Source organism: Coenobita brevimanus, chromosome 90, assembly GCF_032717465.1.
Source record: "Coenobita brevimanus isolate Jiangsu-jjx chromosome 90, ASM3271746v2, whole genome shotgun sequence".
Classification (NCBI taxonomy): Eukaryota; Metazoa; Arthropoda; class Malacostraca; order Decapoda; family Coenobitidae; genus Coenobita; species Coenobita brevimanus.
The window spans coordinates 19,965,935-19,981,656 of record NC_137043.1 but is presented as its reverse complement, the minus strand read 5'-3'; positions in this window follow the sequence as shown (position 1 = coordinate 19,981,656).

Here is a 15,722-nt window from a genome sequence, read left to right as displayed (position 1 = left end):
AGGTTTCATGATGATAACTGAAGCCATTCATAAGATAAAATGGGAACACACACACACACACACACACACACACACACACACAGAGGGATTCAAGCTAGGTGGACGTGTGACACCGGCGCTCCGTACCAATCACGGCCAGTGGCATTACCTAAATAGTATCTTTGTATGAGTCAAGCTTAGTACCAGGTTAGACTAAATGATTGTTAATTATAAAAAGGAAAAAAATAAGTTTCAACAAGACTTGTAAAAACAGGAAATAGAACCAAGACGAAAGAATACGCTGAGTCATCTCTGAGGTTTGTTTACGACAAGACGGAGATTGTAAGTATATGCTTTGCACTTTAAGTATTGCAAAATGGATACATACTTCAGTAAAACAAATTTGGAAAAGAAAAGGGATAAAGGTAAAAAGCAAAATGATGATTTCTACCAAGAACTGGTTGAAGTAGAGACCGACAATAGACTGGTTGAACGTGTAAACAAACTAGAAATGGCTTTCAAAAATGAAATTGATGAAATAAAGAAGCAGATGCACTTGCAAAAGGAAGAAATAGAAAAACTAGGAAGGGAGGCCAATAAGAAAGACACAAAACCATCAGTGAACTAACCGTGGAATTGAGTACACTTAGGAAGAAAATTAGTGAAATGGCAAGTACATTAGTCAATCACGAGAGTGTTATGGAAGAGTTCAAAAATGACACAGAGACAATTAGGCAAGTTAGCAGTCTTATTGACCAGAGCAGTGATATTGAGGAGAAGATAACACAAGTAAATGAAGCTGTGCAAAGCTACAAAAATGATGTAGAAACCACGTATGCAGAAATGGTGAAAGTAAAGAAAGACTTAGAAACAAGGGTGGAGGAAAAAAGCATTAAAAAAGAGGTGAAAAGAATAATCCAAAACAATCCAAAGTTAGTCAGAGATTCAGTAGAGATAAACAAATCAATAGTAATCACTGGTATAGAAGAGGATGAAGTTAAAAACAAGATCACAAGAGACAAAAAGGAGATGGCAAATGTAATGAGCTTACTGAAAGAAGTATCAGAGGAAATCTGTAGTAAAGACATAGAGGAACACAAAAGGTTAGGGAAATACGAGAAAAGCAAGACAAGACCTCTAAAGGTGACTTTCCAGAGTGTAAACACTGTGGAAGAGATACTAAAAAATGCAAAGAATCTTAAGGAAAAAGAGGAGTTCAAAAATGTATGGATAAAAAGATGTCTAACACAAGAGGAAATGAAATTACTGAAAGAGAAAAGGGAGGAAGCAAAAACAAAAAATGAGGGAAGATCAGAAGAGGACAAGAAGAATTTTTTTTACAAAGTAATAGGATTGCAGGTACGAAAGTGGTACACAAACAGGATGGAAGAAAAAGGAGGAAGGTAGTAGAACCATGTCAGGACAAGTATATAAACAAGATGATAAAGTTGATGTACTCAAATGTGGATGGAATGGTATCTAAATTACTAGAGATGAATGATTATGTCAGAGAAAATGAACCACAAATAATATGCCTAACTGAAACAAAATTAATACCAAGGATATCAAATGACATACTAAACTTAGAGGAATACAATATATGGAGAAGAGACAGATATTTTAAAAAAGGAGGAGGAATTATAATATTAACTAAGAAAAATCTAAAAGTCAAGGAAATAAAACTAGATATACCATCACAAGTAGAACTGATTGCAGTAGAGATAGACACATCTGAAGGTAAAGTAATTGTAGCAAATTTGTACATGCCACCCAGATCAAACACATGGGAAAGAGACGAATATGAGGACCTGGCAGAGAGTACAATTCAGAGTGTAAGATCATTGCTACATAAAATGGAAGAGAAATCGGAAAGAATTATACTAACTGGGGACTTCAATACAAATATAAATTGGAATACTCTAGATATAAATAGCCAAGAAAGCTGTTGGGACCAAAAGCTCCTGGATCTCGTAAAAGAGTTTTTCTTAACGCAACATGTGAGGGAAACCACCAGAAAAAGAGGACTTGATGTACCTTCAGTGCTAGATCTAATATTTACAAGGCAAGAAAATGATATTGACAGTTTAATATATCACCCTCCACTCGGCAAAAGCGATCATGCAGTACTAAACTATAACTTCAGGATAGCATATGACATAGTAAACAGCAATGATAGTTACAAAAAGAGCCTAAACTATAAAAGGGAAATTATCAAGACCTAAAGAAGTATTTCTTAGAAGTTGATTGGGAAAATGAGTTTAGAGGACAAGATTTAAATGCTGTATATAAAAAATTTTGTGAATTTTATGAAATAGGAGTCCAGAAGTACATCCCACAGCACAAAGAAGCAGATAAGAAAATACAGAAATGGTTCAATACAGAATGTAAAAAATCAAGAGAAAGAAGAGATTTGTTGTGGAATAGATACGGAAGACACAATAGTGAAAGGGCGTACAATAATTACAAACAGGCAAGAAACGACTATACAAGAATAAGGAGGGAAGCCCAAAAACAGTTTGAGGAGGATATAATAAATAAAAGTAGTGATCAACCAAAGCTGTTTTACAGCTATATCAGAAGCAAAACTAAAGTAAAAGATATAATACAATCCATTACGGACGAGGGAATCACTTATACGCAAGAGAAAGAGATTTGTGAAGCACTAAATAAGAATTTCCAATTACAGTAGTTTTTACAGAAGAAAAATTTTTTGAGAGGGACTATGTGGAACACGCATGTCCACACATACTACCAGATATACAAATAGCAGAAAAAGTAATACAGGAGGAGTTAAGTAGATTAGACAGAGGAAAAGCAAGTGGTCCTGATGTTGGGTATTACGAGAATGTGCAAAGGAGTTATGTAAACCATTATTTTTAATTTTCAAGAAATCCTTGAGTCAAGGTAAACTACCAGATATTTGGAAAAAAGCAAATATTGTCCCCTTATTCAAGAAAGGAAGTACACAAAATCCACTCAACTACCGACCAGTATCACTGACCAGTGTTGTAAGCAAGGTATTAGAAGCACTTATAAGAAAAGCTTGGGTAAATCATCTAGAAGAACACAGTATGGTAACAGAAAGACAGTTTGGTTTCAGAAAAGTAAAATCATGTGTTACTAATCTGTTAAGCTACTATGACAGAGTAACAAACACAATACAGGAAAGGGAAGGATGGGTGGACAGTATCTATTTAGATTTCAAGAAAGCTTTTGACACAGTACCACACCAAAGACTTTTATGGAAACTGTACCATCAAGGAGGAATTCGAGGCAAACTGTTTTGTTGGATGCAAGACTTTCTCATAAAAAGAGAAATGAGGACAGTACTAAGAGGAAACTACTCATCATGGAAAGAAGTGACTAGTGGAGTACCACAGGGTTTAGTGCTGGCACCAATCATGTTTTTAGTGTATACTCGTATAAATGATATAAACAGTAACACTGGAAATGAGAGCTATCTGAATATGTTTGCAGATGATGCAAAAATACAAAGAAGAATTACTAACACAGACTCTTGTAAAGAGCTACAAGAAGAATTAAATAAACATCATGAATGGAGTAGTACATGGCAAATGGAATTCAATATGGTCAAGTGTCATGTAATCAAGTTTGGTAAAAGTGGAAAAAGAACTGATTGGGATTATAAGTTAGGAAATAAAACCCTATATACATCAGAAAGAGAGAAAGACCTTGGTGTGATTATCAATAACAGACTATCTCCGGCTGACCACATCAGCGAGAAGGTACGGAATATGTATACACTGCTTGCAAATATGAGAATAGCATCCACATACATAAATGAAGACATGCTAAGAAGGATAATAACATCATTCATTAGATCAACCCTGGAATATGCATCAGTAGTCTGGAGTCCTCATCTCAAAAAGCAAATAGACAAGATTGAAAAAGTTCAAAGGGCCGCTACAAGATGGATACCAAGCTTAAGGGACCTAAGCTACGAAGAAAGACTAAATAAACTGAATCTACCAACACTACAGGAGAGAAGGAAAAGAGGTGACATGATAATGCTATATAAATGCATATCAGGAAAGGAGAAAATAGACATAAATGATTACTTAACATATGGAGAAGCATCAGCAAGAGGACACTGCAAAAAAACTGCATAAGAAGAGAGGTGATAAAGACGTAAGGAAATTCAGTTTCCCAAACAGAGCAATTGATCAATGGAATGCACTACCGAATGAAATAGTGTGTGCCAAAACAATTCACAAATTTAAGGATATGTACGATAAATATGGTTTAAGACACGGGACAGTACGAGCTTGACTCATTCCTGTAAAGATACAATTAGATAAGAACAATTAGGTAAGAACACACACACACACACACACACACACACACACACACACACACACACACACACACAGAGGAGGGCAAAAACATTACTGTTCCGCCTTGTGAAGACAAGTGATAGTACGTCGGAATGACAGATAATGAGGGTCTTGTGGTCTTTGTTGTGTTGTGTGGTCAGTTCAAGTATTCTCATGCTGTCTATCTACAGTACTCCTGTCAGCTACTGTAGCTTGCTTGAAGGAGGCTTAAGAACTAACTGAAAAATGGCGTATCTCTCTCCTTCATTGGATTCAGAGATGCCGAACATTATTTAATCTTTTGAGATTCCGATGATGCGTTATAGTCATTTCAGATCCAACCTCAGAGATTCCGATGACTCATTTATGCGTCATTTTAAGATACTTTTGTAAAGTAATCACCATATATTGCGTTTACGCATGATAACAAAGAGAATTGGGCATGATGTCGCGGAATGCTTGCTCTGTGCAAGGCAGACAGTAGTTTTGTTGTTTTGCATGGTTTAAAGCAGGTTTATATATCTGTTTTTCTTGCTAAATATTTTCTTTGGCAAGGTATACAATTTTTGGTTTTTGCCTAAGGTCATCTTGTCATTTTGACTTTTGATTTTCTTTGTTTTACTTTCATGAAAATACTATGATAAAGTACAACTATTCATTTTCAAAATAACACCACAACCAGCATCTGATCGTAAAAAGTGTACTTACTCTGATGGATGAAAGAAAAATATCACAAAGCAAATATGCTGCCAAGATGCATAAAAAATTGTGCTTCTTTTTCCTTTCGCTATACTGTGCAATAAAATACAGAAATAACCATAACCTATACATCATTTTAAAAGTAATTTATTGTAGTTTTGCATGGTTTAAAGTAGATTTTTATATCTTCATTATTTTTTTTTTTTTTCCCAAATATTTACCTATGGCAACGAATAAAATTTTTGGTATTTACCTAACTTCAACTCATCATTTTGACTTTTTATTTTCTCTTATTTCCTTCTTTAAACATACAACAATAAAGTACAACTATTGAGACAGGCTTGTTCTTAGGGAACCGCAACTTATACATGAAAAGCAATACCAGCATTGAAACAAAGAGCATATATATTATGTCAAGATGTTTCGACATATTCATCTATGTAATCTTCATTGGATCTAAGATTAAAAAAGACCCATAAGGTATTAAAATCCTAAAAGAATTATTTGAGCATGACCTCATCGTACTTATATAAAAAAAGAGAAAACGTAGTGTTAAATTACAGGGGGGACTTAGCTTCACAATATATTCAGAGGGACAGCAGACAGACAATTGTTTAGGGCCGGTTTTCGTTTATAAATATGAATGGATTCTAGTAATCTTAGATTCTTACTGGTACATGTGTCTATTATACAGAAATTCTTGGGATCAATAGAAGTATTACAATGATATGAATGTTCCCTTACCACTGAGTGAGGAGGGTCACTCACAGAAAGACCTGACTTGGTCGACTGACCTCTATGCTTGTCAACCCTTAGCTTGAAAGACCGTATTGTGCTTCCAATATACCTTGTATGGCATAGGGCACTGATATTCATAAACGACTGACGAGTGGCTGGATGCATGCAGTTGGTAGTCGGTCTTTGTAATGAAAATATGACTGAATCTTATGATCATTCTTATGAACAAATCGGAACTTTATTTGAGGATAGAAAATAGAAAAATTATATTTCAGTGCTCTCTCTATCTTTCCTGATACAGTACCTAGAAAAGGTAGAGAAAGATACATTTCCTTCTTACTCACTGTACATACAGGTTGCTTTGGATTGTATATTTTGGCTAAGAATTTTTTTACACAGTTATCAAAAAGAGCAGTGCTGAAACCATTGTTAGCAAAAAAGAATTCTCAAAAATGTAACCTCCTTATGGAATTGGTTGCACGTAGAAGTTAGATTATAAGCTCTATACAAAAGTGTTCTAATTGCATTCACCTTAATAATAAATGGACAGTAACTAAAAAAGCTGGTACCCAAACCCAAGAAAGTAGACTTACAATATACAGACAAAACCCGAGTCATTTAACTTCTGCATTAGTAAATCAAGAAAAGAGAGTTTACCATTAACTTCACATTCCATGGTAAATTTTATGTTCTGATGTTGTTTATTTAGGTAGTTTAGAAAAAGTGGAGCATGGCTTTCATCTTGAAATGTAAGTAGGGTGTCATCCACATATCTATGATAAGGGATGGGTTTAAAGTATGCAGGACAATTATCCATCCATGTCTTCTCCCAAAAGCAGAGAAAAACATTAGCCATAGTCAGACCCAGATGCAGCCCATAGCCACACTATCTGTTTATGCACCTCTTTATTAAACATAAAATGTACAACTAAAAGTACAACTATTTAGCTTCAAAATAACACCACCATCAGCATCGTATCATCAAAAATGTAATTACACTGACTGATCAATAAAAAGATCGTGAAGCAAAAATGCTGCCAAAACTCATAAAAAATTTTGTCTCTTTTTCCTTTCACTTTACACTGCATTAAAATGCTGAAATAACCATAATCTGTGTGTCATTGTAAGGGTAATTTATTGTAGTTTTGCATGGTTTAAACCAGATTTATATATCTTCATTACTTTTTTTGGTGAGTGTTTTTGTATGGCAAATTACAAAATTTTTGGAATTCGCTTAACTTAAATTTTGACTTTCTTTTCTTTGTCCTTTTCTTAACATACTACGATAAAGTACAACTATTCTGCTTTAAAATGACACCAAAGCCAACATTCTATCATGAAAAGTGTTTTTTCACAGAGCGATCAAAGAATAATACTGCGGCACAAAAGTGTAGGCCAGCACGACAGCAGTTGACTCTGGCACAGGCATAATCTGCATAGCCCAGAAACTTGATGAGATTAATTACAGTTACCTAAATACATTGAATAACTTCATAAATTTTAGAAGGAAGGTCAAACTTAACCTCTCCACGCACGATGACACGTTTGTCGTCATATGGGTGTGGCTGTGACTATACTCGTTAACACTTTTGGCTCCATCAAAGCATAAAAACTTTCATCAGAGGAAAAGCTTTCAGCCAATCGACGTCAATTTTGGAGGTGTCATAGCTTCCTGGCTCCTCATCAAAAGTAATGAGTTGGCAACTGTGGGTCCTGATACCAGCAAGAGAGCGGACAGGTTGTTCAGTACCAAATAAGCTGTGAGTGGGGAAGGTACTGCGTGGTTCTGTCCCTTTAAATTTCCACTCTTACCCCCGTCCCAGCCATGCAACACATTTAACTATACCAGTAGTGCTTGTGTATAGTGTTTGGGCACTGTTGTGATTAGATTTGGTGTTTGCAATAGGAAATTTGGTGTCTGTGAAGCAGTCCTTGTCGTTATCAGCCATTGGCCCAACCTGTTTCTAATCAACTACACTGCCTTTACCCTGCACCAAATGCAAGTATTCAACTATAATAACAGTGCCAGTGAATCATGTCAGTATAGTGTGCATATCTAGTGTACAAAGAATTGGTGAAATACGTGCAGTAGCTTAGTGGAAGGCAGGAGACTGCCCTACAGTCAAGACACGGTGTGGGTACACCGTAGTTTTTTGCATTTTTCTCAAAAATTGTAAGGCCTAGGATCACCATTGTGGGCTCAACTGAAAACCAATTAAATTCTGCATAGGATGATGCAAACATAACAGTGGTGAGAAAAGTTTTTTGCTAGCACTCCAGGAAAAAAAAATTTGTTGTCTGTCAGAAATGGGTTTTACTTTTTCGCTTATTACTCGAACACCATACCTCGCATCAAACTGGGACCTCCGGCATTCGAAAGCTAATAAAATTCTCTTTCCAGCGATTGTATAACATGTAGAGATTGATTAGTAAACATTCGACTTATGATGTTGGGAAGTAAGATGTTTGCTCTTGAATGTTTATTCACATGGCCCTGATGTACGTATAGTGTGCATTTTTTTTTTTTTTTTTTGCTTATTGTGTAGAACAAACATCGACGAAAAGGAATATGTGGGTTTTGTGCAAAATAAATATGTTTGGGTGGTGAAAATAAGGCAAGAATACACATTTTTGGAGTGCACGGCAGGCACGGGGGGAGGGGGGAAAAGCTGGTGCATCATGTCCCACAAAACTTTAACTTACTGTACCTGCGCATGAAAGGGTTAAGTTAATCTTAGTTTAAAGTAAAACTGAAGCCAAATATTCATTTTGTCAACATTAAGACATATAAGATCTTCCATATTCCATGTTACCTACCATGCATGCACAATCCTGTACAAGGAATGTTTCTATCATAGTAGGTATTTATACATGCATTTACAATGTAGGTGTCTATAAAAGGTTAAACAGAGTAGCATTTAATTTATCAATAATAAATACTAATAACCAAAAAATTAGAGCAAATCCATGGGTTATTAAACCTCTCAGAACCAGCACTACATGTTTGATAAATTCCTCTGCTTTTAACAGGGACAACTATATCAAAAGTTGTGCATAGACTACTACACACAGGATATCTCCCTCTGGAGGAAATGGTTTCCACAGATTTGAGGCCTGGTAAAAAACGATATGCTATATCATGTAATATGACTTGTAGCAAGAAGATCTCTTTGCAAGTCTCGAGAACCCTGTGCTGTGGCCCTTCTAGGCTGCACATCTTGACCTAATTGTTCATCATTCCAAATCTCAGATGATGCTCTGACGAAATTGGTTCTGTTGTCGCTTATCAATTTAGACCGTTTCGCAACAAACTTCTGAATACATTCAGGAATGTCTCTGAACTTAACCCGTGTGGCTAAATGGGCTTAATACATTAATATAAGATCCTTGGCACTAATAAAAGTAATCACTAAATCCAGGCAGTTGGCTGAATCGAGTCAGGTTGGGGCCACTCTACCTCTGAAGACTTCAAGGTTACTGAGAAAGCAGAGCGTCTGTGAGCTTGTGAACCGAATATGGATTTTTTTGGGGGGGTAAATGGGCTTTAAACATCAATATAAGATCCCTGGTACTAATAAAATTAATCACCAAAGCCAGAAAGTGATTGAATTGAGTCAGGTTGGTGCCATTTGACGTTTGAAATCTTCAAGGTAACAGACAGAGCAGAGTGGTTGTGAGCCTGTGAAGACTTATTCGCCTCCTGTGCTCCTAAATCAGTGTTGTAAACATAGCAGAGAAATGTCTGAAGTTAGCGAGATACGGTATTATCTTCCATTTTATTTTGGTTACTTGCAGTGACTTCTCAGCGCTGCAGGACATCTGTATATCTATGTCACCAGCATTTTTGAAGAAGACATAGATCTACATTGCTAGCGTGCTACAGGTTAATTTTTCTGCCATTTCCAGTGGACTACCCATATATAAGTGCAAGTAAACAAACATATATACACCTTATGGGGAGTTCCTTTGCTTGTAACATTTATAGCCTCTGTGTAATAATATTATTTTGAAGGGCCGACTTATATATACCCTATCCTTTGGTAAAGAAAGTGGTCTTGCATAGTCATATGGTCTTTGTTCATAGCTCCTACACATAATGCAAATTTTGAGATAATTCTTCACAACTGATCTACCTCTAGGAATCCTATACCTTTCTTGGACTCGGACCAAAGTCTACGGCACACCTCCATAATGAGTTAACTCATGGGCTTCTTTAACAATTAATTGAATAAAATAATCATTCTTTGGGAACAATATAGGATGTCTAGCTTGGAGAGGGATATCAGCCTTTACCTTTCTGCCACAGCATCTAACTAGGCCCTTTCTGTCAAAACTCTTATCATGCTATTACTCCTGCTAATGCCTTGCTATAAAATTTGAAAAATATCTCCACAATTTTTCCTTTCCAACTTTTTCACCCAATATTCCATGGGCTCAAATTCCTCAAATCCCACTTTCTTATTTAAATATCCTACAGCTAATTTAGTAGTGTTAAGGACTTGTTTTCTTGATGAAAATCTACTAATGTCTGTTACATCTGGCTCAGGTACTACAGGATCCAGGTTTACAACACAAACCTTAGCAATATTATACTTTTTTCTGCTCAGGCCATTCTGTAATAAGTAACCATTTAGGACCTTTAACCTACAAGTCATCTTTACTATCGAGCTTCTCGAGAAATGATCACCTGGGTGTTGATTGGAGGGTACATGCATAAATTCAAATTTGCAGGACAGTTCCTTTCTTGTCTTCACTTTACTGCAGATGAAAGGAATTCTGCTATCTTCCTTTCCTATTCAGTAAAGACGAATCTCACTGACAGTCCGTATATAAATATCCTCAAATGGAGTGCCAAGAGTAGTGGTTAAATGCTTGTCTAATTTAGTTCCTACTTTCATGGAAACCAATTCCATTTGAGGTAGGATTCTTCCTATAATTGTAGGAGTAGACTGTAGCACCAGTCGAGCAGGGCAGTACTTCCGAGGTGGATGGAAAGCTGATGACAGGGAGAGCTGGAGCTCCCGTTTCATCAGCCCTCAGGACTAGTTCCTGACCATCCCCCTTTGCTAAACTTTTCCAGTGTCTCAGTTACACAGAGAGTAGGCCAGCATGCTCTCCAATACAAATTTCTCTAACTATCTACACCAAACTACATGCATAGTACACACTACACTTCCTTTCCCAAAATTCAAAAAAATCATGGCTTCTCAACACTCAGCCTCGGAGTCCCCAGGGGGGGGGGGAACCATAAATGCCCCCACCTTCCTCCCCTCTCCCGTTGACGACTTGAGCTGCCTGGAACCACTGTCTGACTCACTTCTTCTTCATTTCTGCATCATTCCCGGCCTTTCCTCTAACTTTCGCTCTGTCAAGCACCACCTCTGCTCCTCTAAACCTCACCTTTTCTTTCTAACTGAGACTCATCTGTCTGAGGCAACTGACACCAAACCCTTTTCTCTATCCTCCTACCTTCTTAATACTCATTTCAAAGCCAAAGGTGGATGTTGTGTATCTATACGCAACGACTTATCTTGCTCTCGTGTTTCTGAACTTGATTCTTCTGAATTCCCTACACTCTGGCTTCGGCTTTCCTGTCATTCTCTGACTGAATATATCTGTGCTGTTTACTTATCTCCTAATTCTACTGACTATCAAAAATTCTTCGACTATCCTACTTCTACGATGGAACACATTCTATCCATTTCTCCTTTCTCTGAAATCTCCCTTTTAGGAGATTTCAGTGTTCACCACCACCTTTGGCTCTCCTCTCCTGTCACTGATCCACCTGGTGAACAAGCCTACATCTTTTCTATCCTTAATGACCTAGAGCAGCTTGTACAACACCCTACCCATATCCCAGACCGCCTTGGAGAGAGCTCCAACATACTCGACCTCTTCCTTTGCAACTAATCCTTCTGCTTACACTGTTAATCTTTTTTCTCCGTTGGGCTCCTCCGATCACAACCTTATCACCTTAACCTGTCCTATCACTCCGGTACGGCCTGTGAACTGTCCAAAGAAATGTCGTCTGTGGCACTTTGGAGCTGCGGATTGGGAGGCCCTCAGGCAGTACTTCTTTGATTTTCCCTGGAATGATTATTCCTTCCATGGCCGTGAGCCATCTGAGTGTGCTTTGCGCATTACGGAGGTTTTTCTCTCGGGCATGGAAGCATACATTCCTTTCTCGTATCTTTTGTCTAACGCAAGAAAGTCTTGGTTTAATCACGCTTGTTCTAATGCTGTCCACAACAAGGAGAGGGCCAACAAAAGGTGCCGGAGCCAACTCACCCCTGAATCACATCAGCTTTACGTTTCTGCCCGGAATCGTGCTAAGTCTCATCTTCGCTCTGCTAAAAATAATTTCATCTGTACTAAATGCTCTCATCTCTCCAAATTGAAATCTTCCCGCTCCTTTTCTCCTCTTTTCTACTCTGATGGTTCTGTAGCTATTTCTTCTACTGATAAAGCAGATCTCTTCACACAGACTTTCTCCTCCAATTCCACCTTAGACGATTCCGGTGCTGTTCCTCCATCACTTCCCCCCTCTGGCTTCCTCATTGCTGACATTTAAGTGTCTTCAGCTGATGTATTTTCTGCCATCACTGGCCTCAATACTAACAAAGCATATGGGCCTGATGGGGTCCCTCCTGTTGTTCTCAAGAACTGTGGTTCTCTGCTTACACCCTGCCTAGGCAAACTTTTTCGCCTTTGTCTGTCAACTTGTACCTTTCCTTCTTGCTGGAAGTTTGCTCTCATTCAGCCAATCCCAAAGAAGGGTGACCATTCCCAACCCTCTAACTATCGTCCAATTGCTTTAACGTCCTGTATTTCAATTGGTTTCAAGTCAATTTTTAATAGAAAAATTTTAAGGCATCTTTCCTATCACAACCTTCTTTCTTATTGTCAGTACGGGTTCTGTCAAGGACGCTCCACTGGCAATCTTCTCACCTACCTTTCAGACTCCTGGTCGTCCTCCTTTCGGGACTTTGGCGAAAGCTTTGCCATTGCACTTGACATCTCAAAGGCTTTTGATCGAGTCTGGCATAAATCTTTAATCTCAAACTGCCCTCTTACAGTTTCTCTCCTTCTATCTGTGCCTTCATCGCTAGCTTCCTTTCTGGTCTTTCTACAGCTGCTGTTGTAGACGGCCATCGTTCTTCTCCTAGATCTATGAACAGTGGTGTTCCTCAGGGCTCTGTCCTATCACCAACTCTCTTCCTTTTGTTCATCAATGACCTTCTAAGCTGTACATCTAACCCTATCTACTCATATGCTGATGACTCCACCCTTAACCTTTCCATTTAGTTCCCACAACGCCCATCTCAGCAGTTACTTCAACAAACAAGGGATGAGGCCATGGCACACCTAATGTCTGACTTGGCTCGTATCTCTGACTGGGGTAAAAATAATCTTGTTGTTTTTAATGCATCTAAGACTCAGTTCTTACACATATCAACCTGTCAAAATCATCCACAGGTATACCCAGTAAAGTTTAATAATATTCAGCTTAATCCTGCATCATCCTTGAACATGCTTGGGGTTTCATTTACTCGGGACTTATCTTGGAAAGATCATATTACATCTCTTGTAAAATCTGCTTCCAAGAGATTAGTTGTGCTAAGCCGACTCCGTTCTTTCTTTACCCCTGCACAATTGTTGACTCTATACAAGGGTTTTATCCGCCCCTGTGTGGAGTACAACTCTCACGTGTGGGGAGGCTCCCCACATACAGCTCTTCTCAATAGGGTGGAGTCTAAGGCTTTTCGTCTCATTAACTCTCCTCCTCTTACTGACTCCCTTCAACCTCTGTCTCTTCGCCACACTGTTGCATCTTTATCTCTTTTCTATCGCTACTTTAATGGTCACTGCTCCTCTGAACTGTCTGCATGCATTCCTCCACCTCTACGACGGGCGCTTAGGACCCGTCTAGCAGCAAACACTCATCCCTTTTGTGTCCAACTCTCTAATGCAAGAGTTAACCGTTACTCCCAGTCCTTTCATTTATGCAACAGGTCAACTCTGGAACTGTCTCCCTCTGTCTGTATTTCCTGCTGCCTATGATCTCCAGTCTTTCAAACGCAGTGTGTTCAGGCATCTCGAAATGATCGGATCTTGAATTTGGCTCTCTCTGGCATTATGTTTTTCTCTTGGAGGGAACTGTTACTGCGGGCTCATGGCCTTTGGTTCCTCCTTCCTCACATAAAAAAAAAAAATCTGGCTTTGAACATAATTTTACTATACTCTTCTGTTGCAAAGTAAGCTACTGCCCCATATGTCTTTTGGGAAGCATCGCTAAATGTATGCAAATGTGACTGCTCGTTACTGTTTATCTGCCTGGGAGTAAATATGCTTGATGCTTTTTCAAATTCCTTTCTAACCTGTCTTCATTGTTCAACTACATCTCATGTAATTCAGTGCCCCAGTCCAAGTTTTCTCACCAAGCCTCTTGTACTAAACATTTGCCCCTAATAACTTTGGGGCTGACAAATCTTAATGGATTAAATAACATGGAGACCTGACTTAATAAGGACCTCTTCTTGAGTGTTATATCAGAGAACTTAAGTGGTTTTAAATTTATTTCATGAACCCTTGCATCCCAGTTAAGACCCAACACATTTTGAGTTTTGGGAATGTCAATATTAGGATAATCCTCTTGTATTCTATCCTTTAAAAGCAGTGAATTTGTATTCCAGCTCTGTATCGGCGAATTTGCCTTCCCAGATTCGGAATTATCTACTTGATAAGTCTTCAATGCTTCCGTGTCTGTATCAGCAACACCTTGTAAATTATCCATATAGAAGGCCTGCCCTATTTCTGGGCATTTGGCATTCTGAAAATGATGTTTCAAAGTGTTGCACAGTAGGAAAGGACTAGCACAAGAGCCAAAGAGCACCAACCGGAAACAGTGAATTTTCAATGGACTATCCTTATTTTGAGGGTCTTGAGGCCGGATGAATTTTGTAAATTTTCTGTCCTTTTCTCTCAAACCAATTCTGAGAAAAGCCTTACTAATGTCTGCCATACAAGCATAAGGTTTTACTCAAAATCTTAATAATATATTCCCCAATTTTCTCTGTTAGTGTAGCTGCACAGTATAGGCAGACGTTCAAGCTAGCTAATCCTTTGGATGCTTTACCAGTACAATTAAAAACTTTCCTTGTGCGAGTTGTTAGTGAGTCCTTGCATGTGGTAAATAATGTCCATCCTTATGATTAACAGCAACTTCTACGTCTTCTATAAATTAATTCTTCAGTTGATCCTTTATAATATCATATATTATTAGATGTTCTGGTATGTCTCCCAACTTTCTTAGAAAAGAATATAGCAGAACCTTTGCTGCTCATTAAGTTGTTGGCAGCTACGAATGGTTTGGCTTCCATGGTAATCCAACCCAGTACAGTCCATCCTTAAATTCCACAGCCTGATCATAAATGTCCATGGTTATTTTTTCTTTAGGGTTTGGATCTTCAGGATGTATTCCCACACTGCCCAAGTCCCACAATTTCTGTACTGGTTCACTTTTCTCATCCAGTAAGTCATTTATTGAAGTTTGTTCTAATTCTGCACTTATTCTAGCTACCATCAATGACTGTGTGGGGGTAACAAAGGCCAAGTCTACCAATTTGGTCTCACCTTTGACGTGCTTCGGAAAAGACAATTGACCCATAATAAGGTTACCTCCTGGACTCTTGAACAACTGTAATTTATTCTTCTTGAAAGTCGTACGTAGGAATCATCCACAGTAATCTGACCCAGTGATCATTTTTAGGGGACCCACAGTGTCTGATTTCGCATTCTGTTTAGCCAACTTTATCCCAAGGCTCTGTAGATGATCAGAGGTTTCCCTCGGTTCTTTGATAAATATACTTGTTTCTAGTACAGCTGCTGTTATACGGCATTATAACTAGCCAGGTATTAAGAGTCTAATAAGTCAATGGATTGTGCTTCCTCAGTACTGAAAAACCTTGTAAT